The following is a 24,837-nucleotide window of genomic DNA, read 5'->3' on the forward strand; positions in this document are numbered from 1 at the left end:
GTACCTTTGTGGGGTGAATCTCTTTGTACTTCACCAGTTTATCTTTGTCCAATGTTATCTGTCACCTTATAAAGAGTGGTTGACGGCTGTACTGGCCAATTTACTCCATTAAACATGGTTTAGGTCAGATTTATATGCGTCCTTAGAATCGATCCCTACAGCATCCGGTTCTTTGCTGAAATTTGTCTTTGTATTGACCTGTCTGATCTAGCTAATCAGTTTTTTATGCCAGAAGTTTGTGGGGTTTTTTCTTAAATAGGTCAAGGTTATTTGTAAGTGATGCATTATGGAAAAAAAAAGTAAGGTGCTGTTGGATTGAAAATCGGTCAGCTCGGAAAAGTTGACCTAGGTAGTCAGATAGATGCTGACCAATGCTTTTGTGTGTCTAAAGAAAACTAAGGAAGATCTAAGTCATTGTGCAAATTATACAGGTGTGTAGACATGCTATGGTTATGTCGAGCTAATGTCCAGCTGAAGGATACAGCTATGGTTATGTCCAGCTAATGTCCAGCTGAAGGATACAGCTATGGTTATGTCCAGCTAATGTCCAGCTGAAGGATACAGCTATGGTTATGTCCAGCTAATGTCCAGCTGAAGGATACAGCTATGGTTATGTCCAGCTAATGTCCAGCTGAAGGATACAGCTATGGTTATGTCCAGCTAATGTCCAGCTGAAGGATACAGCTATGGTTATGTCCAGCTAATGTCCAGCTGAAGGATACAGCTATGGTTATGTCCAGCTAATGTCCAGCTGAAGGATACAGCTATGGTTATGTCCAGCTAATGTCCAGCTGAAGGATACAGCTATGGTTATGTCCAGCTAATGTCCAGCTGAAGGAGGATTACAGCTATGGTTATGTCCAGCTAATGTCCAGCTGAAGGATACAGCTATGGTTATGTCCAGCTAATGTCCAGCTGAAGGATACAGCTATGGTTATGTCCAGCTAATGTCCATCTCAAGAATACATCTGCCTAGTGTGAGGCTGGTAGGATTAAACTTTAATTACAGGGTACATGGTTGTTCTGTATAAACATTTTTTGTATATAAACTTTAATTACATGGTTGTTCTGTATATATATAAACTTTAATTACATGGTTGTTCTGTATATATATAAACTTTCATTACATGGTTGTTCTGTATATACATTTTTTGTATATAAACTTTTTAATTATTCATAGTTATTCTGTATATACATTTTTTGTATATATAAACTTTAATTACATGGTTGTTCTGTATATATATAAACTTTCATTACATGGTTGTTCTGTATATATATAAACTTTAATTACATGGTTGTTCTGTATATATATAAACTTTAATTACATGGTTGTTCTGTATATATATATAAACTTTAATTACATGGTTGTTCTGTATATATATAAACTTTAATTACATGGTTGTTCTGTATATATATAAACTTTAATTACATGGTTGTTCTGTATATATATATAAACTTTAATTACATGGTTGTTCTGTATATATATAAACTTTAATTACATGGTTGTTCTGTATATATATAAACTTTCATTACATGGTTGTTCTGTATATATATAAACTTTGATTACATGGTTTTTCTGTATATATATATAAACTTTGATTACATGGTTTTTCTGTATATATATATAAACTTTAATTACATGGTTGTTCTGTATATATATATAAACTTTAATTACATGGTTGTTCTGTATATATATAAACTTACTATGTATTCTTACTATTATATGGCTTTTGAAAATAGAATGTTTTTGGAAGCTTTAATTTCATGATGATATTTAAAATTTACCACCAAGGTGCTCCCTTCAGGTGAAGCATAACCAAGGGAGATAATTCAGGGTCATTCTATACCACCTGCATTTTCAAATTGCTCTTTCTTTGTTGGACAGCACATGGATGAATGTGAAGAAAATCTTGACATAAGTGCTTACTTACTAAAGACAACAAACTCTGAAACCTTTAAGAAAAGAGGAATAGCCTCTATGTTTTAGGGGGGCATCATGGATGAATGGTTTAGATCTGAGAATGCGAGACTTTCCTCATAAATCAGCCATCCTTTATTGACCCTGGTTATTAATGATACATCAAATTGTTCCATGGCAGATAAAGGCATTAGTTATTCTTTAAGTTCAGGGTAAATGCTGTCAAGGGCGATCCCCACAGTATCTTCATTCTTGACCTATTAATTCATTTAATTACTATACAAAAATAGATACTTTGGCCTAATTAGAAGTTCTTGAGTTAACTGATGTTTACAAATGTCACGTAATTAGCGTAATTAGCGTACCCCAAGGAAGCTTTTGATTTTGTTTAAAGAGGTTTTGGTATCAATTAGTGGAATCAGAGCGAGTCAGCTGATACAGGATCTGTGTCAGATTTAAACCCCACGAGTAATTATCTATTATAACTTGATTGTGTATGTGATGGATGACTTTTGTCATTAATATGACTGTAGTTACACAGACGTAATTATCTACAACCTTCATTCTCAGTACTTCTCTTAAACAGCTCCCCTTTGGCCATCGTCATAATTCATTTGGAGTGCAGTAATTTAAAACAGAGATTTTTTTATCTTTATTATCAGGAATTTCTATAATTTCAAAGGTAAAGCCCTCTGAGAATCCTGCATCATACTGGTTATATATTTGTTTTGTGAATTTCCCTTTAATTTGCTTATTTACTATAATTCCCTCGCAGGAACTGATGGGCTGAAAAAGGGCCAGAGTAGCTGACATTCAGACATAGTGTTATCTGACACAATCAGACATTGTGTTATCTGACACAATCAGACATTGTGTTATCTGACACAATCAGACATAGTGTTATCTGACACAATCAGACATTGTGTTATCTGACACAATCAGACATAGTGTTATCTGACAAAATCAGACATAGTGTTATCTGACACACTCAGACATAGTGTTATCTGACATAATCAGACATTGTATTATCTGACACAATCAGACATAGTGTTATCTGACACAATCAGACATAGTGTTATCTGACACAATCAGACATAGTGTTATATGACACAATCAGACATTGTGTTATCTGACACACTCAGATATAGTGTTATCTGACACAATCAGACATAGTGTTATCTGACACAATCAGACATTGTGTTATCTGACACAATCAGACATAGTGTTATCTGACATAATCAGACATAGTGTTATCTGACACAATCAGACATAGTGTTATCTGACACAATCAGACATAGTGTTATCTGACACAATCAGACATAGTGTTATCTGACATAATCAGACATAGTGTTATCTGACATAATCAGACATAGTGTTATCTGACATAATCAGACATAGTGTTATCTGACACAATCAGACATAGTGTTATCTGACACAATCAGACATAGTGTTATCTGACACAATCAGACGCTGACATATCTGACACAATCAGACATAGTGTTATCTGACACAATCAGACATTGTGTTATCTGACACAATCAGACATAGTGTTATCTGACACAATCAGACATAGTGTTATCTGACACAATCAGACATTGTGTTATCTGACACAATCAGACATAGTGTTATCTGACACAATCAGACATAGTGTTATCTGACACACTCAGACATAGTGTTATCTGACACAATCAGACATAGTGTTATCTGACACAATCAGACATTGTGTTATCTGACACAATCAGACGCTGACATAATCAGGCAATGTGTTATCTGACACAATCAGACATTGTGTTATCTGACACAATCAGACATAATGTTATCTGACATAATCAGACATTGTGTTCTGACATAATCAGACATAGTGTTATCTGACACAATCAGACATAGTGTTATCTGACACAATCAGACATAGTGTTATCTGACACAATCAGACATAGTGTTATCTGACACAATCAGACGCTGACATAATCAGGCAATGTGTTATCTGACACAATCAGACATTGTGTTATCTGACACAATCAGACATTGTGTTATCTGACACAATCAGACATAGTGTTATCTGACACAATCAGACATATTGTTATCTGACACAATCAGACATAGTGTTATGTGTTCTGACACAATCAGACATAGTGTTATCTGACACAATCAGTTCATAGCTGTTTATCCTGACCAAAACAGACATAGTGTTATCTGACACAATCAGTCATAGTGTTATCTGACACAAACAGACATAGTGTTATCTGACACAATCAGACATTGTGTTCTGACATAATCAGACAGTGTTATCTGACACAATCAGACATTGTGTTATCTGACACAATCAGACATAGTGTTATCTGACACAATCAGACATAGTGTTATCTGACACAATCAGACATAGTGTTATCTGACACAATCAGACATTCAATTTAGATCAGACATACCATCATTGTAAAATTAATAGTTTGATGATGGTGAGCTATATTGTTGGTCAGACGTTCCAGTTTCTAGATATCAGTGTCATGGATTATTAGGTGCATCCCTGTCTTTTACAAATGACGGATTGGAGATTGATATCATGTTCATTGTTGAGTATGGTGACTTAATGATGGCGTTGACATCCCTGCTCCTGTGAGTATATTTATACACTATGATGGATGGCGTTGACGATTAACAGTAGATATACTCAATGCCCTGTGAGTACGGGGTGGTGACATTTATATTGCGTTATGATGGCTGATTGCACATTAACAGTAGATATCACCTAGAGTAGGGGGTGACATTTATTATAGCTCACTATGATGTGACTTGTTAAATGATTGGCGTTGACACATTAACAGTAGATCATCCCTGAGCCCGGTGAGTAGGGGTGACAATTTAATGAGTATGTCACTATGATGGTGACTTAATGATGGCGTTGACATTAACAGTAGATATCCCTGCCCGGTGAGTAGGGGGTGACATTTATATGTCACTATGATGGTGACTTAATGATGGCGTTGACATTAACATAGATATCCCTGCCCGGTGAGTAGGGGGTGACATTTATATGTCACTATGATGGTGACTTAATGATGGCGTTGACATTAACAGTAGATATCCCTGCCCTGTGAGTAGGGGGTGACATTTATATGTCACTATGATGGTGACTTAATGATGGCGTTGACATTAACAGTAGATATCCCTGCCCGGTGAGTAGGGGGTGACATTTATATGTCACTATGATGGTGACTTAATGATGGCGTTGACATTAACAGTAGATATCCCTGCCCGGTGAGTAGGGGGTGACATTTATATGTCACTATGATGGTGACTTAATGATGGCGTTGACATTAACAGTAGATATCCCTGCCCGGTGAGTAGGGGGTGACATTTATATGTCACTATGATGGTGACTTAATGATGGCGTTGACATTAACAGTAGATATCCCTGCCCTGTGAGTAGGGGGTGACATTTATATGTCACTATGATGGTGACTTAATGATGGCGTTGACATTAACAGTAGATATCCCTGCCCTGTGAGTAGGGGGTGACATTTATATGTCACTATGATGGTGACTTAATGATGGCGTTGACATTAACAGTAGATATCCCTGCCCGGTGAGTAGGGGGTGACATTTATATGTCACTATGATGGTGACTTAATGATGGCGTTGACATTAACAGTAGATATCCCTGCCCGGTGAGTAGGGGGTGACATTTATATGTCACTATGATGGTGACTTAATGATGGCGTTGACATTAACAGTAGATATCCCTGCCCGGTGAGTAGGGGGGTGACATTTATATGTCACTATGATGGTGACTTAATGATGGCGTTGACATTAACAGTAGATATCCCTGCCCGGTGAGTAGGGGGTGACATTTATATGTCACTATGATGGTGACTTAATGATGGCGTTGACATTAACAGTAGATATCCCTGCCCGGTGAGTAGGGGGTGACATTTATATGTCACTATGATGGTGACTTAATGATGGCGTTGACATTAACAGTAGATATCCCTGCCCTGTGAGTAGGGGGGTGACATTTATATGTCACTATGATGGTGACTTAATGATGGCGTTGACATTAACAGTAGATATCCCTGCCCGGTGAGTAGGGGGTGACATTTATATGTCACTATGATGGTGACTTAATGATGGCGTTGACATTAACAGTAGATATCCCTGCCCGGTGAGTAGGGGGGTGACATTTATATGTCACTATGATGGTGACTTAATGATGGCGTTGACATTAACAGTAGATATCCCTGCCCTGTGAGTAGGGGGTGACATTTATATGTCACTATGATGGTGACTTAATGATGGCGTTGACATTAACAGTAGATATCCCTGCCCTGTGAGTAGGGGGTGACATTTATATGTCACTATGATGGTGACTTAATGATGGCGTTGACATTAACAGTAGATATCCCTGCCCGGTGAGTAGGGGGGTGACATTTATATGTCACTATGATGGTGACTTAATGATGGCGTTGACATTAACAGTAGATATCCCTGCCCGGTGAGTAGGGGGTGACATTTATATGTCACTATGATGGTGACTTAATGATGGCGTTGACATTAACAGTAGATATCCCTGCCCTGTGAGTAGGGGTGACATTTATATGTCACTATGATGGTGACTTAATGATGGCGTTGACATTAACAGTAGATATCCCTGCCCTGTGAGTAGGGGGTGACATTTATATGTCACTATGATGGTGACTTAATGATGGCGTTGACATTAACAGTAGATATCCCTGCCCGGTGAGTAGGGGGTGACATTTATATGTCACTATGATGGTGACTTAATGATGGCGTTGACATTAACAGTAGATATCCCTGCCCGGTGAGTAGGGGGTGACATTTATATGTCACTATGATGGTGACTTAATGATGGCGTTGACATTAACAGTAGATATCCCTGCCCGGTGAGTAGGGGGTGACATTTATATGTCACTATGATGGTGACTTAATGATGGCGTTGACATTAACAGTAGATATCCCTGCCCGCGGTGAGTAGGGGGTGACATTTATATGTCACTATGATGGTGACTTAATGATGGCGTTGACATTAACAGTAGATATCCCTGCCCGGTGAGTAGGGGGTGACATTTATATGTCACTATGATGGTGACTTAATGATGGCGTTGACATTAACAGTAGATATCCCTGCCCGGTGAGTAGGGGGGTGACATTTATATGTCACTATGATGGTGACTTAATGATGGCGTTGACATTAACAGTAGATATCCCTGCCCGGTGAGTAGGGGGTGACATTTATATGTCACTATGATGGTGACTTAATGATGGCGTTGACATTAACAGTAGATATCCCTGCCCGGTGAGTAGGGGGTGACATTTATATGTCACTATGATGGTGACTTAATGATGGCGTTGACATTAACAGTAGATATCCCTGCCCTGTGAGTAGGGGGTGACATTTATATGTCACTATGATGGTGACTTAATGATGGCGTTGACATTAACAGTAGATATCCCTGCCCTGTGAGTAGGGGGTGACATTTATATGTCACTATGATGGTGACTTAATGATGGCGTTGACATTAACAGTAGATATCCCTGCCCGGTGAGTAGGGGGTGACATTTATATGTCACTATGATGGTGACTTAATGATGGCGTTGACATTAACAGTAGATATCCCTGCCCTGTGAGTAGGGGGTGACATTTATATGTCACTATGATGGTGACTTAATGATGGCGTTGACATTAACAGTAGATATCCCTGCCCGGTGAGTAGGGGGTGACATTTATATGTCACTATGATGGTGACTTAATGATGGCGTTGACATTAACAGTAGATATCCCTGCCCGGTGAGTAGGGGGTGACATTTATATGTCACTATGATGGTGACTTAATGATGGCGTTGACATTAACAGTAGATATCCCTGCCCGGTGAGTAGGGGGTGACATTTATATGTCACTATGATGGTGACTTAATGATGGCGTTGACATTAACAGTAGATATCCCTGCCCGGTGAGTAGGGGGTGACATTTATATGTCACTATGATGGTGACTTAATGATGGCGTTGACATTAACAGTAGATATCCCTGCCCTGTGAGTAGGGGGTGACATTTATATGTCACTATGATGGTGACTTAATGATGGCGTTGACATTAACAGTAGATATCCCTGCCCGGTGAGTAGGGGGTGACATTTATATGTCACTATGATGGTGACTTAATGATGGCGTTGACATTAACAGTAGATATCCCTGCCCGGTGAGTAGGGGGTGACATTTATATGTCACTATGATGGTGACTTAATGATGGCGTTGACATTAACAGTAGATATCCCTGCCCGGTGAGTAGGGGGTGACATTTATATGTCACTATGATGGTGACTTAATGATGGCGTTGACATTAACAGTAGATATCCCTGCCCGGTGAGTAGGGGGGTGACATTTATATGTCACTATGATGGTGACTTAATGATGGCGTTGACATTAACAGTAGATATATCCCTGCCCGGTGAGTAGGGGGGGTGACATTTGAGGTGACGTTGAATGATGTCACATTAGTGATCCCTGCCGGTGAGGTGACATTTTATGTCAATGATGTGGATGGCGTTGACATTAACAGTAGATATCCCTGCCCTAGTGAGTAGGGGGGTGACATTTATATGTCACTATGATGGTGACTTTAATGATGGCGTTGACATTAACAGTAGATATCCCTGCCCGGTGAGTAGGGGGTGACATTTATATGTCACTATGATGGTGACTTAATGATGGCGTTGACATTAACAGTAGATATCCCTGCCCTGTGAGTAGGGGGTGACATTTATATGTCACTATGATGGTGACTTAATGATGGCGTTGACATTAACAGTAGATATCCCTGCCCGGTGAGTAGGGGGTGACATTTTATATGTCGACTATGATGGTGACTTAATGATGGCGTTGACATTAACAGTAGATATCCCTGCCCGGTGAGTAGGGGGTGACATTTATATGTCACTATGATGGTGACTTAATGATGGCGTTGACATTAACAGTCACTATGATGGTGACTTAATGATGGCGTTGACATTAACAGTAGATATCCCTGCCCGGTGAGTAGGGGGTGACATTTATATGTCACTATGATGGTGACTTAATGATGGCGTTGACATTAACAGTAGATATCCCTGCCCTGTGAGTAGGGGGTGACATTTATATGTCACTATGATGGTGACTTAATGATGGCGTTGACATTAACAGTAGATATCCCTGCCCGAGTGAGTAGGGGGGTGACATTTATATGTCACTATGATGGTGACTTAATGATGGCGTTGACATTAACAGTAGATATCCCTGCCCGGTGAGTAGGGGGTGACATTTATATGTCACTATGATGGTGACTTAATGATGGCGTTGACATTAACAGTAGATATCCCTGCCCGGTGAGTAGGGGGTGACATTTATATGTCACTATGATGGTGACTTAATGATGGCGTTGACATTAACAGTAGATATCCCTGCCCGGTGAGTAGGGGGGTGACATTTATATGTCACTATGATGGTGACTTAATGATGGCGTTGACATTAACAGTAGATATCCCTGCCCGGTGAGTAGGGGGTGACATTTATATGTCACTATGATGGTGACTTAATGATGGCGTTGACATTAACAGTAGATATCCTGCCCGGTGAGTAGGGGGTGACATTATATGTCACTATGATGGTGACTTAATGATGGCGTTGACATTAACAGTAGATATCCCTGCCCGGTGAGTAGGGGGTGACATTTATATGTCACTATGATGGTGACTAACTTAATGATGGCGTTGACATTAACAGTAGATATCCCTGCCCGGTGAGTAGGGGGTGACATTTATATGTCACTATGATGGTGACTTAATGATGGCGTTGACATTAACAGTAGATATCCCTGCCCTGTGAGTAGGGGGGTGACATTTATATGTCACTATGATGGTGACTTAATGATGGCGTTGACATTAACAGTAGATATCCCTGCCCGTGTGAGTAGGGGGTGACATTTTATATGTCACTATGATGGTGACTTAATGATGGCGTTGACATTAACAGTAGATATCCCTGCCCGGTGAGTAGGGGGTGACATTTATATGTCACTATGATGGTGACTTAATGATGGCGTTGACATTAACAGTAGATATCCCTGCCCGGTGAGTAGGGGGGTGACATTTATATGTCACTATGATGGTGACTTAATGATGGCGTTGACATTAACAGTAGATATCCCTGCCCGGTGAGTAGGGGGTGACATTTATATGTCACTATGATGGTGACTTAATGATGGCGTTGACATTAACAGTAGATATCCCTGCCCGGTGAGTAGGGGGTGACATTTATATGTCACTATGATGGTGACTTAATGATGGCGTTGACATTAACAGTAGATATCCCTGCCCTGTGAGTAGGGGGTGTGACATTTATATGTCACTATGATGGTGACTTAATGATGGCGTTTGACATTAACAGTAGATATCCCTGCCCGGTGAGTAGGGGGGGTGACATTTATATGTCACTATGATGGTGACTTAATGATGGCGTTGACATTAACAGTAGATATCCCTGCCCGGTGAGTAGGGGGTGACATTTATATGTCACTATGATGGTGACTTAATGATGGCGTTGACATTAACAGTAGATATCCCTGCCCTGTGAGTAGGGGGGTGACATTTATATGTCACTATGATGGTGACTTAATGATGGCGTTGACATTAACAGTAGATATCCCTGCCCGGTGAGTAGGGGGTGACATTTATATGTCACTATGATGGTGACTTAATGATGGCGTTGACATTAACAGTAGATATCCCTGCCCGGTGAGTAGGGGGTGACATTTATATGTCACTATGATGGTGACTTAATGATGGCGTTGACATTAACAGTAGATATCCCTGCCCGGTGAGTAGGGGGTGACATTTATATGTCACTATGATGGTGACTTAATGATGGCGTTGACATTAACAGTAGATATCCCTGCCCGGTGAGTAGGGGGTGACATTTATATGTCACTATGATGGTGACTTAATGATGGCGTTGACATTAACAGTAGATATCCCTGCCCCGGTGTAGGGTGGGTGTGGGGGTGACATTTATATGTCACTATGATGGTGGATGATAGCGTTTAATGATGGCGTTTTGACATTAACAGTAGATATCCCTATGTCACTATGATGGTGACTTAATGATGCGCGTTGACATTAACAGTAGATATCCCTGTAACCGGTGACTTTAAGATGGGTTGACATTACGTGACGTTTACCATATGTCACTATGATGCTGGTGACTTAAGTTCGATGGCTGGTTGGACATTAGTCAACCTTTCTCTATGTGGGGTTGTTTCTCAAAGATTTGTAAAAATGGACCTCTTGCCGCTTGATGGACTCTTGGCCTGGCCGCTTGTCAGCTAATTTGGGGCTGGGCCTATTGTTGACAGATCCCTGGGCCTCTAGTCGGCTGATCTTTGGGCCTCTTGTCAGCTGATCCCCTGGGCCTCTAGTCGGCTGATCTTTGGCCTCTTGTCAGCTGATCCCTGGGCCTCTTGTCAGCTGATCTTGGGCCTCTTCTCAGTTGTTCCTTTGACCTCTTGTCAACTGATCCCTGACCTTGGGTCTCTTTGTAAGCTGATCTTGGGCATCTCGTCAGCTGATCCCTGGCCTTTTTGAACGGCTTATCTTGAGCCTGTATGTCGGCTGATCCCTGGGCCCTCTTATTGAATGATGCCTGGGCCTCTTGTCAGCTGATCTTGGGCCTGTTGTTGACTGATCCCTATGGACTGTTTGTTGACTGATCTGATCCCTGGACCTCTGTCGGCTGATCTCTGGACCTCTGTCGGCTGATCCCCCCCTGCACTCTTGACACCTGATCCCTTGGGCCTCTGTTCTTGCTGATCCCTAAACCTCTTGTCACCTGATCCCTGGAACCTTCTGTCGGCTGATCCTTTGGGCCTCAGTCAGCTGATCTGTAGACCTCTTGTCACCTGATCCCTGGACCTCTGTCAGCTGATCCCTGGACCTCTTGTCACCTGATCCCTGGACCTCTGTCGACTGATCCCTAGACCTCTTGTCACCTGATCCCTGAGCCTCTGTCGGCTGATCCTTGGACCAGTTGTTCCCAAGTACACCCTAATTCATCATGTTTTAACTCTCTATTCCCACCTGTTACTGAATTCAATATGTTGGTGCGTCAACAATTTAATAAGATTTGCATTGGCTTAAATCACCTGGAAAGGGAATGTTTCTAAAAATAATGCTTTATACTGTGATATAGCTAAAGTACTGATAAAAAAGTATCATCTGTAAATACAAAAATACATAAATCCTTAAGGCATTCGGCACGGGACTCTCAGCTGTGACAGAGATGGAGGTGTGCACAGAAATGAAGTAGTTCTTTTTGTGTGTATTAAATCAGTCGTTATCATGTAAATCAATAAGGATGTGGCCAACAAGCTGAAGAGGGGAGAGCTCGGAGATCTAGTTAGTACAGACCAGCCTTGGAACAGGTGTTCTGTCCAACAAGCTGTAGAGGGGGGAGCTCGGAGATCTAGTTAGTACAGACCAGCCTTGGAACAGGTGTTCTGTCCAACAAGCTGTAGAAGGGGGGAGCTCGGAGATCTAGTTAGTACAGACCAGCCTTGGAACAGGTGTTCTGTCCAACAAGCTGTAGAGGGGGGAGCTCGGAGATCTAGTTAGTACAGACCAGCCTTGGAACAGGTGTTCTGTCCAACAAGCTGTAGAGGGGGGAGCTCGGAGATCTAGTTAGTACAGACCAGCCTTGGAACAGGTGTTCTGTCCAACAAGCTGTAGAGGGGGAGCTCGGAGATCTAGTTAGTACAGACCAGCCTTGGAACAGGTGTTCTGTCCAACAAGCTGGGAGATCTAGTTAGTAGAGGAACCAGCTCGGAGAGGGGGGATCTAGTTAGTACAGACCAGCCTTGGAACAGGTGTTCTGTCCAACAAGCTGTAGAGGGGGGAGCTCGGAGATCTAGTTAGTACAGACCAGCCTTGGAACAGGTGTTCTGTCCAACAAGCTGTAGAGGGGAGCTCGGAGATTCTCTTAGTACAGACCAGAAATCTAGGTTAGTACAGACCAAGCCTTGGACCAGCCTTGGAACAGGTGTTCTGTCCCAACAAGCATGTAGTGGGGGGAGCTCGGAGTCTCTACTTAGTAACAGACCAGCCTTGGAAGAGTCTAGTTCTGTACAGGACCAGCCTTGGAAAGATGCTAGTTAGTACAGACCAAGCCTTGGAACAGGTGGAGCCCACACATAGCTGTAGTGAGGGGAGCTCGGAGATCTAGTTAGTAAAGACCAGCCTTGGTACAGTTGTTCTGTCCAACAAGCTGTAGGAGGGGGGAGCAAGCTTGGAGATCTAGTTAGGAGATCTCTCCAACTCTGTAGAGGGGGGAGCTCAGAGATCTAGTTAGTACAGACCAGCCTTGGAACAGGTGTTCTGTCCAACAAGCTGTAGAGGGGGGAGCTCGGAGATCTAGTTAGTACAGACCAGCCTTGGAACAGGTGTTCTGTCCAACAAGCTGTAGAGGGGGGAGCTCGGAGATCTAGTTAGTACAGACCAGCCTTGGAACAGGTGTTCTGTCCAACAAGCTGTAGAGGGGGGGAGCTCGGAGATCTAGTTAGTACAGACAGCCTTGGGAACAGGTGTTTCTGTCAACAAGCAGCCTTAGTTAGTTACAGACAGGAACAGGGTGTTCTGTCCAACAAGCTGTAGAGGGGGGAGCTGGGAGATCTAGTTAGTACAGACCACCCTTGGAAACAGGTGTTCTGTCCAACAAGCTGTAGAGGGGGGAGCTCGGAGATCTACTTAGTACAGACCAGCCTTGGAGATCTAGTTAGTACAGACCAGCCTTGGAACACTAGTTAGTACAGACCAGCCTTGGAACAGGTGTTCTGTCCAACAAGCTGTAGAGGGGGGAGCTCGGAGATCTACTTAGTACAGACCAGCCTTGGAGATCTAGTTAGTACAGACCAGCCTTGGAACACTAGTTAGTACAGACCAGCCTTGGAACAGGTGTTCTGTTCAACAAGCTGTAGTGGGGGGAGCTCGGAGATCTAGTTAGTAAAGACCAGCCTTGGAACAGGTGTTCTGTCCAACAAGCTGTAGAGGGGGGAGCTCGGAGATCTAGTTAGTACAGACCAGCCTTGGAACAGGTGTTCTGTCCAACAAGCTGTAGAGGGGGGAGCTCGGAGATCTAGTTAGTACAGACCAGCCTTGGAACAGTTGTTCTGTCCAACAAGCTGTAGAGGGGTTAGCTTAGAGATCTAGTTAGTACAGACCAGCCTTGGAACAGGTGTTCTGTTCAACAAGCTGTCGAGGGGGGAGCTCGGAGATCTAGTTAGTACAGACCAGCCTTGGAACAGGAGATCTGTCCAACAAGCTGTAGAGGGGGGAGCTCGGAGATCTAGTTAGTACAGACCAGCCTTGGAACAGGAGATCTGTCCAACAAGCTGTACAGGGAGGGGGGGATCAGAGATCTAGTTAGTACAGAACAGCCTTGGAACAGGTGTTCTGTCCAACAAGCTGTAGGGGGGGAGCTCAGAGATTTAGTTAGTACAGACCAGCCTTGGAACAGGTGTTCTGTCCAACAAGCTGTAGAGGGGGGAGCTCGGAGATCTAGTTAGTACAGACCAGCCTTAGAACAGGTGTTCTGTCCAACAAGCTGTAGAGGGGGGAGCTGGGAGATCTAGTTAGTACATACCAGCCTTGGAACACGTGTTCTGTCCAACAAGCTGTAGAGGGGGGAGCTCGGAGATCTACTTAGTACAGACCAGCCTTTGAGATCTAGTTAGTACATAGTTAGTACAGACCAGCCTTGGAACACTAGTTAGTACAGACCAGCCTTGGAACAGGTGTTCTGTCCAACAAGCTGTAGAGGGGGGAGCTCGGAGATCTAGTTAGTACAGACCAGCCTTGGAACAGGAGATCTGTCCAACAAGCTGTAGAGGGGGGAGCTCGGAGATCTAGTTAGTACAGACCAGCCTTGGAACAGGTGTTCTGTCCAACAAGCTGTAGAGGGGGGAGCTCGGAGACTAGGACCAGCCTTGGAACTAGTTAGTAAAGACCAGCTCTTGGAACAGGTTGTTCTGATTCAAACACATGATTCTTTAGTGTAGCCTTGGATTGTTCTTTTGTACAAGGTGAAGAGCTCGGAGATCTAGTTAGTGACAGACCAGCCTTTGGAACAGGGGGATCTGTTCCAATTGGAAAAGCTGTTAGGGGGGGGATATTTAGATCTAGTTAGTACAGACCAGCCTTGGAACAGGTGTTCTTAAACACTCTGCTCATGGATGCTCAGACTTGATGTTGAGATCAGTATGTAAACAGCCCAAACATTCCATCTTATGACACCTTCATAGCTTATTGATGTTTGTAAAGGAAGACATACTTGGACGGTTAATCAACATACCAGATTCAGTATCATACAGTACATGCACAGAATGGATCCCTTGATCTCAATCCTATAGACATTACAGACATACCAGACAGTATTCATACAGATAATGACAGAATAGGATCCCTAGCTACTCATATAGACATTACAACATACCAGACAGTATTCATACAGACATGACAGAATGGATCCCTAGCTCTCATATAGACATTACAATATACCAGACAGTATTCATACAGACATGACAGAATGGATCCCTAGCTCTCATATAGACATTACAACATACCAGACAGTATTCATACAGACATGACAGAATGGATCCCTAGCTCTCATATAGACATTACAACATACCAGACAGTATTCATACAGACATGACAGAATGATGGATCCCTAGCTCTCATATAGACATTACAACATACCAGACAGTATTCATACAGACATGACAGAATGGATCCCTAGCTCTCATATAGACATTACAACATACCAGACAGTATTCATACAGACATGACAGAATGGATCCCTAGCTCTCATATAGACATTACAACATACCAGACAGTATTCATACAGACATGACAGAATGGATCCCTAGCTCTCATATAGACATTAAAACATACCAGACAGTATTCATACAGACATGACAGAATGGATCCCTAGCTCTCATATAGACATTACAACATACCAGACAGTATTCATACAGACATGACAGAATGGATCCCTAGCTCTCATATAGACATTACAACATACCAGACAGTATTCATACAGACATGACAGAATGGATCCCTAGCTCTCATATAGACATTACACACAACATACCAGACAGTATTCATACAGACATGACAGAATGGATCCCTAGCTCTCATATAGACATTACAACATACCAGACAGTATTCATACAGACATGACAGAATGGATCCCTAGCTCTCATATAGACATTACAACATACCAGACAGTATTCATACAGACATGACAGAATGGATCCCTAGCTCTCATATAGACATTACAACATACCAGACAGTATTCATACAGACATGACAGAATGGATCCCTAGCTCTCATATAGACATTACAACATACCAGACAGTATTCATACAGACATGACAGAATGGATCCCTAGCTCTCATATAGACATTACAACATACCAGACAGTATTCATACAGACATGACAGAATGGATCCCTAGCTCTCATATAGACATTACAACATACCAGACAGTATTCATACAGACATGACAGAATGGATCCCTAGCTCTCATATAGACATTACAACATACCAGACAGTATTCATACAGACATGACAGAATGGATCCCTAGCTCTCATATAGACATTACAACATACCAGACAGTATTCATACAGACATGACAGAATGGATCCCTAGCTCTCATATAGACATTACAACATACCAGACAGTATTCATACAGACATGACAGAATGGATCCCTAGCTCTCATATAGACATTACAACTATTATACAGACCAGAATGGCCAGTATATCATTACATACCAGACAGTATTCATACATGACAGAATGGATCCCTAGCTCTCATATAGACATTACAACATACCAGACAGTATTCATACAGACATGACAGAATGGATCCCTAGCTCTCATATAGACATTACAACATACCAGACAGTATTCATACAGACATGACAGAATGGATCCCTAGCTCTCATATAGACATTACAACATACCAGACAGTATTCATACAGACATGACAGAATGGATCCCTAGCTCTCATATAGACATTACAACATACCAGACAGTATTCATACAGACATGACAGAATGGATCCCTAGCTCTCATATAGACATTACAACATACCAGACAGTATTCATACAGACATGACAGAATGGATCCCTAGCTCTCATATAGACATTACAACATACCAGACAGTATTCATACAGACATGACAGAATGGATCCCTAGCTCTCATATAGACATTACAACATACCAGACAGTATTCATACAGACATGACAGAATGGATCCCTAGCTCTCATATAGACATTACAACATACCAGACAGTATTCATACAGACATGACAGAATGGATCCCTAGCTCTCATATAGACATTACAACATACCAGACAGTATTCATACAGACATGACAGAATGGATCCCTAGCTCTCATATAGACATTACAACATACCAGACAGTATTCATACAGACATGACAGAATGGATCCCTAGCTCTCATATAGACATTACAACATACCAGACAGTATTCATACAGACATGACAGAATGGATCCCTAGCTCTCATATAGACATTACAACATACCAGACAGTATTCATACAGACATGACAGAATGGATCCCTAGCTCTCATATAGACATTACAACATACCAGACAGTATTCATACAGACATGACAGAATGGATCCCTAGCTCTCATATAGACATTACAACATACCAGACAGTATTCATACAGACATGACAGAATGGATCCCTAGCTCTCATATAGACATTACAACATACCAGACAGTATTCATACAGACATGACAGAATGGATCCCTAGCTCTCATATAGACATTACAACATACCAGACAGTATTCATACAGACATGACAGAATGGATCCCTAGCTCTCATATAGACATTACAACATACCAGACAGTATTCATACAGACATGACAGAATGGATCCCTAGCTCTCATATAGACATTACAACATACCAGACAGTATTCATACAGACATGACAGAATGGATCCCTAGCTCTCATATAGACATTACAACATACCAGACAGTATTCATACAGACATGACAGAATGGATCCCTAGCTCTCATATAGACATTACAACATACCAGACAGTATTCATACAGACATCACAGAATGGATCCCTAGCTCTCATATAGACATTACAATATACCAGACAGTATTCATACAGACATGACAGAATGGATCCCTAGCTCTCATATAGACATTACAACATACCAGACAGTATTCATACAGACATGACAGAATGGATCCCTAGCTCTCATATAGACATTACAACATACCAGACAGTATTCATACAGACATGACAGAATGGATCCCTAGCTCTCATATAGACATTACAACATACCAGACAGTATTCATACAGACATGACAGAATGGATCCCTAGCTCTCATATAGACATTACAACATACCAGACAGTATTCATACAGACATGACAGAATGGATCCCTAGCTCTCATATAGACATTACAACATACCAGACAGTATTCATACAGACATGACAGAATGGATCCCTAGCTCTCATATAGACATTACAACATACCAGACAGTATTCATACAGATATCACAGAATGGATCCCTAGCTCTCTCATATAGACATTACAACATACCAGACAGTATTCATACAGACATGACAGAATGGATCCCTAGCTCTCATATAGACATTACAACATACCAGACAGTATTCATACAGACATGACAGAATGGATCCCTAGCTCTCATATAGACATTACAACATACCAGACAGTATTCATACAGACATGACAGAATGGATCCCTAGCTCTCATATAGACATTACAACATACCAGACAGTATTCATACAGACATGACAGAATGGATCCCTAGCTCTCATATAGACATTACAACATACCAGACAGTATTCATACAGACATGACAGAATGGATCCCTAGCTCTCATATAGACATTACAACATACCAGACAGTATTCATACAGACATGACAGAATGGATCCCTAGCTCTCATATAGACATTACAACATACCAGACAGTATTCATACAGACATGACAGAATGGATCCCTAGCTCTCATATAGACATTACAACATACCAGACAGTATTCATACAGACATGACAGAATGGATCCCTAGCTCTCATATAGACATTACAACATACCAGACAGTATTCATACAGACATGACAGAATGGATCCCTAGCTCTCATATAGACATTACAACATACCAGACAGTATTCATACAGACATGACAGAATGGATCCCTAGCTCTCATATAGACATTACAACATACCAGACAGTATTCATACAGACATGACAGAATGGATCCCTAGCTCTCATATAGACATTACAACATACCAGACAGTATTCATACAGACATGACAGAATGGATCCCTAGCTCTCATATAGACATTACAACATACCAGACAGTATTCATACAGACATGACAGAATGGATCCCTAGCTCTCATATAGACATTACAACATACCAGACAGTATTCATACAGACATGACAGAATGGATCCCTAGCTCTCATATAGACATTACAACATACCAGACAGTATTCATACAGACATGACAGAATGGATCCCTAGCTCTCATATAGACATTACAACATACCAGACAGTATTCATACAGACATGACAGAATGGATCCCTAGCTCTCATATAGACATTACAACATACCAGACAGTATTCATACAGACATGACAGAATGGATCCCTAGCTCTCATATAGACATTACAACATACCAGACAGTATTCATACAGACATGACAGAATGGATCCCTAGCTCTCATATAGACATTACAACATACCAGACAGTATTCATACAGACATGACAGAATGGATCCCTAGCTCTCATATAGACATTACAACATACCAGACAGTATTCATACAGACATGACAGAATGGATCCCTAGCTCTCATATAGACATTACAACATACCAGACAGTATTCATACAGACATGACAGAATGGATCCCTAGCTCTCATATAGACATTACAACATACCAGACAGTATTCATACAGACATGACAGAATGGATCCCTAGCTCTCATATAGACATTACAACATACCAGACAGTATTCATACAGACATGACAGAATGGATCCCTAGCTCTCATATAGACATTACAACATACCAGACAGTATTCATATACAGACATGACAGAATGGATCCCTAGCTCTCATATAGACATTACAACATACCAGACAGTATTCATACAGACATGACAGAATGGATCCCTAGCTCTCATATAGACATTACAATATACCAGACAGTATTCATACAGACATGACAGAATGGATCCCTAGCTCTCATATAGACATTACAATATACCAGACAGTATTCATACAGACATGACAGAATGGATCCCTAGCTCTCATATAGACATTACAACATACCAGACAGTATTCATACAGATATCACAGAATGGATCCCTAGCTCTCATATAGACATTATTACATTCTGACAGTGTATTCATATGAATACTGTCTGGTATATTGTAATGTCTATATGAGAGCTAGGGATTCATTCTGTCATGTATTGGGTTACTTGTACTGTTGTTGACATAACGTTTGTTAGTACGTGTTTGTATTCCCTGTGTGATGATTCGGTACTATGGTACTATAAACTATATGTATATGAGAAAATACACATTTTCAGATATCTTTATATAAATGAAAAAACCCCTTTAGTTAAATGTACCAAATGTTAAGTTTCTCTCATCGACTTGACAAGAGAATGATTTGTAGACTTGTTGTCGGATTTTAGAACTACATGTAGTTATTTACCCTGATGTTGATGGACAAGACTGTTTATTAAGTAAAAATGTTTGTATGTTTTAAACTATTAATAAGCCCAGCACATCAGTAGCTGTCAGAAAAAGCATACAGTCATCATGCTAGCTACACACTAGAGGTATCAGAAATGGTATCTAGTGTCAATCATACATGTAGGCTGGGAAATCATTGGTCTAAACTACCATTAAGTTGATAGAAAAAAACCTGTTACATCAAATACATATCTGATTTGTACACAAAAATAGAACAAAGAGAGACTGTGAGTCTGAAAAACTAGGAAATCGGTCCGAAATCCACCAGCCATTGTCTCACTTTCTGCTCTATATAAATTCACCTAACTTAATCTTCCTGTAGTTTTGTGTTACAGTATGTTTAAATTAAAACTTTTTACTTTTTGTTACATTTCAGATCTGACACTGTGCCATTGTTATGATGGTAGATATCTAAAATGAAGTGTGAGGTCTACAATTACAATGATTCAGCTAGCAACTTCAATTAGGTACTACAGCTATCGAAAATAATGAGCAGAATAACATCGGTAAGTGGCTGCATGTTCTTTTGTCTTACAAACTACACTATTTTGTTTGTGTTCTGCGATAGATTTTTATTGGTTCTGTAATATATTGCACTATTGAAATCAAGCAATTGCTATGGTGTTGTACGAGTTGCTATGGTGCTGCACCAGTTGCTATGGTGCTGTACTAGTTTATATGGTGCTTTATCAGATGTTATGGTGCTGTGCCAGTTGCTATGGTGCTGAACCAGTTGCTATGGTGCTGTACAAGTTGCTATGATGCTGTACCAATTGCTATGGTGCTGTATAGGTTGCTATGGTGCTTGGCCAGTTGCTGTGGTGTTGTAACAGTTGCTATGGTGCTGTTGTCTTGGTTGTTATGGTGTTGTACCTGTTTTTATGGTGCTGTGCTAGTTGTTATGGTGCTGTACCAGTTGTAATGGTGCTGTACCAGATGTTTTGGTGCTGTACCAGTTGTTATGGTGCATTATCAGTTGCTGTGGTGCTGGACCTGTTGCTATGGCGCTGTATGGGTTATTATGGTGCTTTATCAGTTGTTATGGTGCTGTACCAGTTGTTATAGTTCTGTGCCAGTTGCTATGGTGCTGTACCTGTTGCTATGGTGCTGTACCAGTTGCATTGATGCTGTATCTGTTGCTATGGTGCTGTACCAGTTGCTATTGTGCTGAACCAGTTACTATGCTGCTGTACCAGTTGCTATGATGCTGTACCAGTTGTTATGATGCTGTACCAGTCAGTTGCTATGGTGCTTTACCAGTTGCTATGCTGCTGTATCAGTTGCTATGGTGCTTTACCAGTTGATATGGTGCTGTACCAGTTACTATTGTGCTGAACCAGTTACTATGCTGCTGTACCAGTTGCTATGATGCTGTACCAGTTGTTATGATGCTGTACCAGTCAGTTGCTATGGTGCTTTACCAGTTGCTATGGTGCTGTACCAGTTGCTATTGTGCTGAACCAGTTACTATGCTGCTGTATCAGTTGCTATGATGCTGTACCAGTTGCTATAGTGCTTTACCAGTTGCTTATGGTCCTGTATCAGTTGTTATGGTGCTGTATTAGTTGTTATGGTGCTGTACCAGTTTATATATGCTGTACTATTTGTTATACCAGTTGCCTTGATGCTGTATCTGTTGCTTATGGTGCTTTATCAGTTGTTATGGTGCTGTGTCAGTTGTTATGGTGCTGTACCAGTTTCCATATGCTGTACTATTTGTTATACCAGTTGCCTTGATGCTGTATCTGTTGCTATGGTGTTGTACGGGTTGCTATGATGCTGGGCCAGTTACTATGGTGCTGAACCAGTTGCTGTTGTGCTGTACCAGTTGCTACGATGCTGTACCAGTTGCTACGGTGCTGTACCAGTTGCTATGGTGTTATACCGGTTGATATGATGCTGGGCCAGTTGCTATGGTGTTGTACAAGTTGCTATGGTGTTGTACCAGTTGCTATGATGCTGTTCCAGTTGTTATGATGCTGTACCAGTTGCTATGGTGCTGCTGTACCAGTTGCTATTGTGTTGTACCAGTTGCTATGGTGTTGTACAATTTGCTGTGGTGTTGTACAAGTTGCTATGGTGTTGTACAAGTTGCTATGGTGTTGTACCAGTTGCTATGATGCTGTACCAGTTGTTATGATGTTTTACTGGTTGCTATGATGCTGGTCCGGTTGCTATGGTGCTGTACCAGTTGCTTTGGTGCTGTACCAGTTGCTTTGGTGTTGTACCAGTTGCTATGGTGTTGTACCGATTGCTATGATGCTGTACCAGTTGCTATATGCTGTACCAGTTGCTATGGTGCTTGTACCAGTTGCTATGGTGTTGTACCAGTTGCTATATGTGTTGTACCAGTTGCTATGGTGTGTACCAGTTGCTATGGTGCTGTACCAGTTGCTATGGTGCTGTACCAGTTGCTATATGGTCTGTACCAGTTCTATGGTGTTTTACTGGTTGCTATGATGTTTTACTGGTTGCTATGATGCTGGTCCGGTTGCTATGGTGCTGTACCAGTTGCTTTGGTGCTGTACCAGTTGTTATGGTGCTGTACCGATTGCTATGGTGCTGAACCAGTTGCTATGATGCTGTACCAGTTTCTATAGTGCTGTACCAGTTGCTATGGTGTTGTACCAGTTGCTATGATGCTTTATCAAGTGTCCTTGTATCTCTGGTGATGTACCTTGGGCCATGGAGCCAATGTCCAGTAGAGGTGATTGAGTCCTAGGTATTAGGACACACTGACATTGATCTCACAGACCATCAATGGCCTCTGATCGCTCATCCTGTCACCAATATTTATATAATACAGGACACGTTCATCAGTCCTATGTCAGACCGTCGCCTCGTGATGAGAGAACTATCAGGTGTCGCCCTGTACTGAGGCCAGAGAATGGTTTGTGGATAAAAAGACTGTAAATAAAATAGTTGATTAGGTTAAGCTGATGAACATTGATGGTTCCTTTGTGTAATGAAGAAAGCACAGGGATATGTCCTTTGTGTCATCACTAATGAGAATGTATATATAGCTTTTTATGTTTAATCTCTGATTATGTGTTAGTTGTAATACTAACCCTACATCCTAATAGATCACTGTAATTATGGTCAGAGATGTTCAGCGCATTGTGTATAAGTTTAGTTGACATTTACCTTTTTACATCATTTGACACAAGTCTCCAATGACCTAGCTGCCATCATCAACCTTTGTCCACCATTATGCATCATGTTATCCCTTGCCTTCAAATGAAGTTGAACAAAAATAAATAAACAACTTTTACAGAAACCAGATAATCAAGCTACAGATGAATTAAGATTGTGTAAGTTTTTTCCTCTTCCAAAGACCTGAGTTTTAGAAATAAAAACTTAAACTGATATTGGTTTAGGTATTATGGCAGGACCATGATGGTTGAACTTACCATTGAAGTAGCCTGAGACCGCCAAAGTAACTTGACCATTTTTAGTGCACATTTGAATATATGTGAATCAAGTCACAATATTCTTTTGCAATATAAAAAGGAAGACGTCATGTTGCCAAAGTTAAATTCTTTTTTTTTTTAAATTGTGTTTGGAAATTGATTTGAATATCAATTTTCAATGACATTTATGGATATGTGAATCTTGTTGACAATAAATTGTTGGTTTGTTAATGGTGTGACAGTGACATGATACCTGGGCCATACCTTATGATGATCGAACTGTGATACAGATGTTCTAATAAAAGCCAGGAAGTCGCTGTGGTCAACCTAATTATTAGAATTGGAACTTGGAGTTGTGTAATTATTATTAAGTTCTTGATTTCCAAAAGAATTATCGACTGTAAAAAAAAATTAAAAAAATGAATATTGACTGAGAGAGAAAAAAAGAGAGAAACCTACAAACACAAATTAATGTATTTGTTGTGTAAACAAACATAGTTTTGTTATCGCCCGCCCGTCCGTCCGTCCGTCCGTACGAATGGTTTCCGGAGCATAAATCTAAAGCCAGTAGAGATATTTCCACAAAACTTCATACACACATTGGTCTTATGGTCTAGTAGTGCCTTTTGCTATTT

At 41.0% G+C, this 24,837-nt stretch overlaps 2 protein-coding genes across 2 annotated transcripts in view; both read left to right on the top strand.

The window, feature by feature from the left end:
* Positions 1-24,837, top strand: part of LOC138304940 (general transcription factor 3C polypeptide 1-like) — a 363,966-nt gene that overhangs the window by 152,150 nt on the left and 186,979 nt on the right. The window lies entirely within an intron of this gene.
* Positions 1-24,837, top strand: part of LOC138304941 (FMRFamide receptor-like) — a 312,390-nt gene that overhangs the window by 136,782 nt on the left and 150,771 nt on the right. Inside the window, exon 4 of the mRNA XM_069245357.1 lies at positions 21,169-21,298. The gene's annotated coding sequence lies outside the window, so the exon portion shown is untranslated. The remainder of the gene's footprint in view (positions 1-21,168; positions 21,299-24,837) is intronic.

This window comes from Argopecten irradians, chromosome 12 (genome assembly GCF_041381155.1).
Source record: "Argopecten irradians isolate NY chromosome 12, Ai_NY, whole genome shotgun sequence".
NCBI lineage: Eukaryota > Metazoa > Mollusca > Bivalvia > Pectinida > Pectinidae > Argopecten > Argopecten irradians.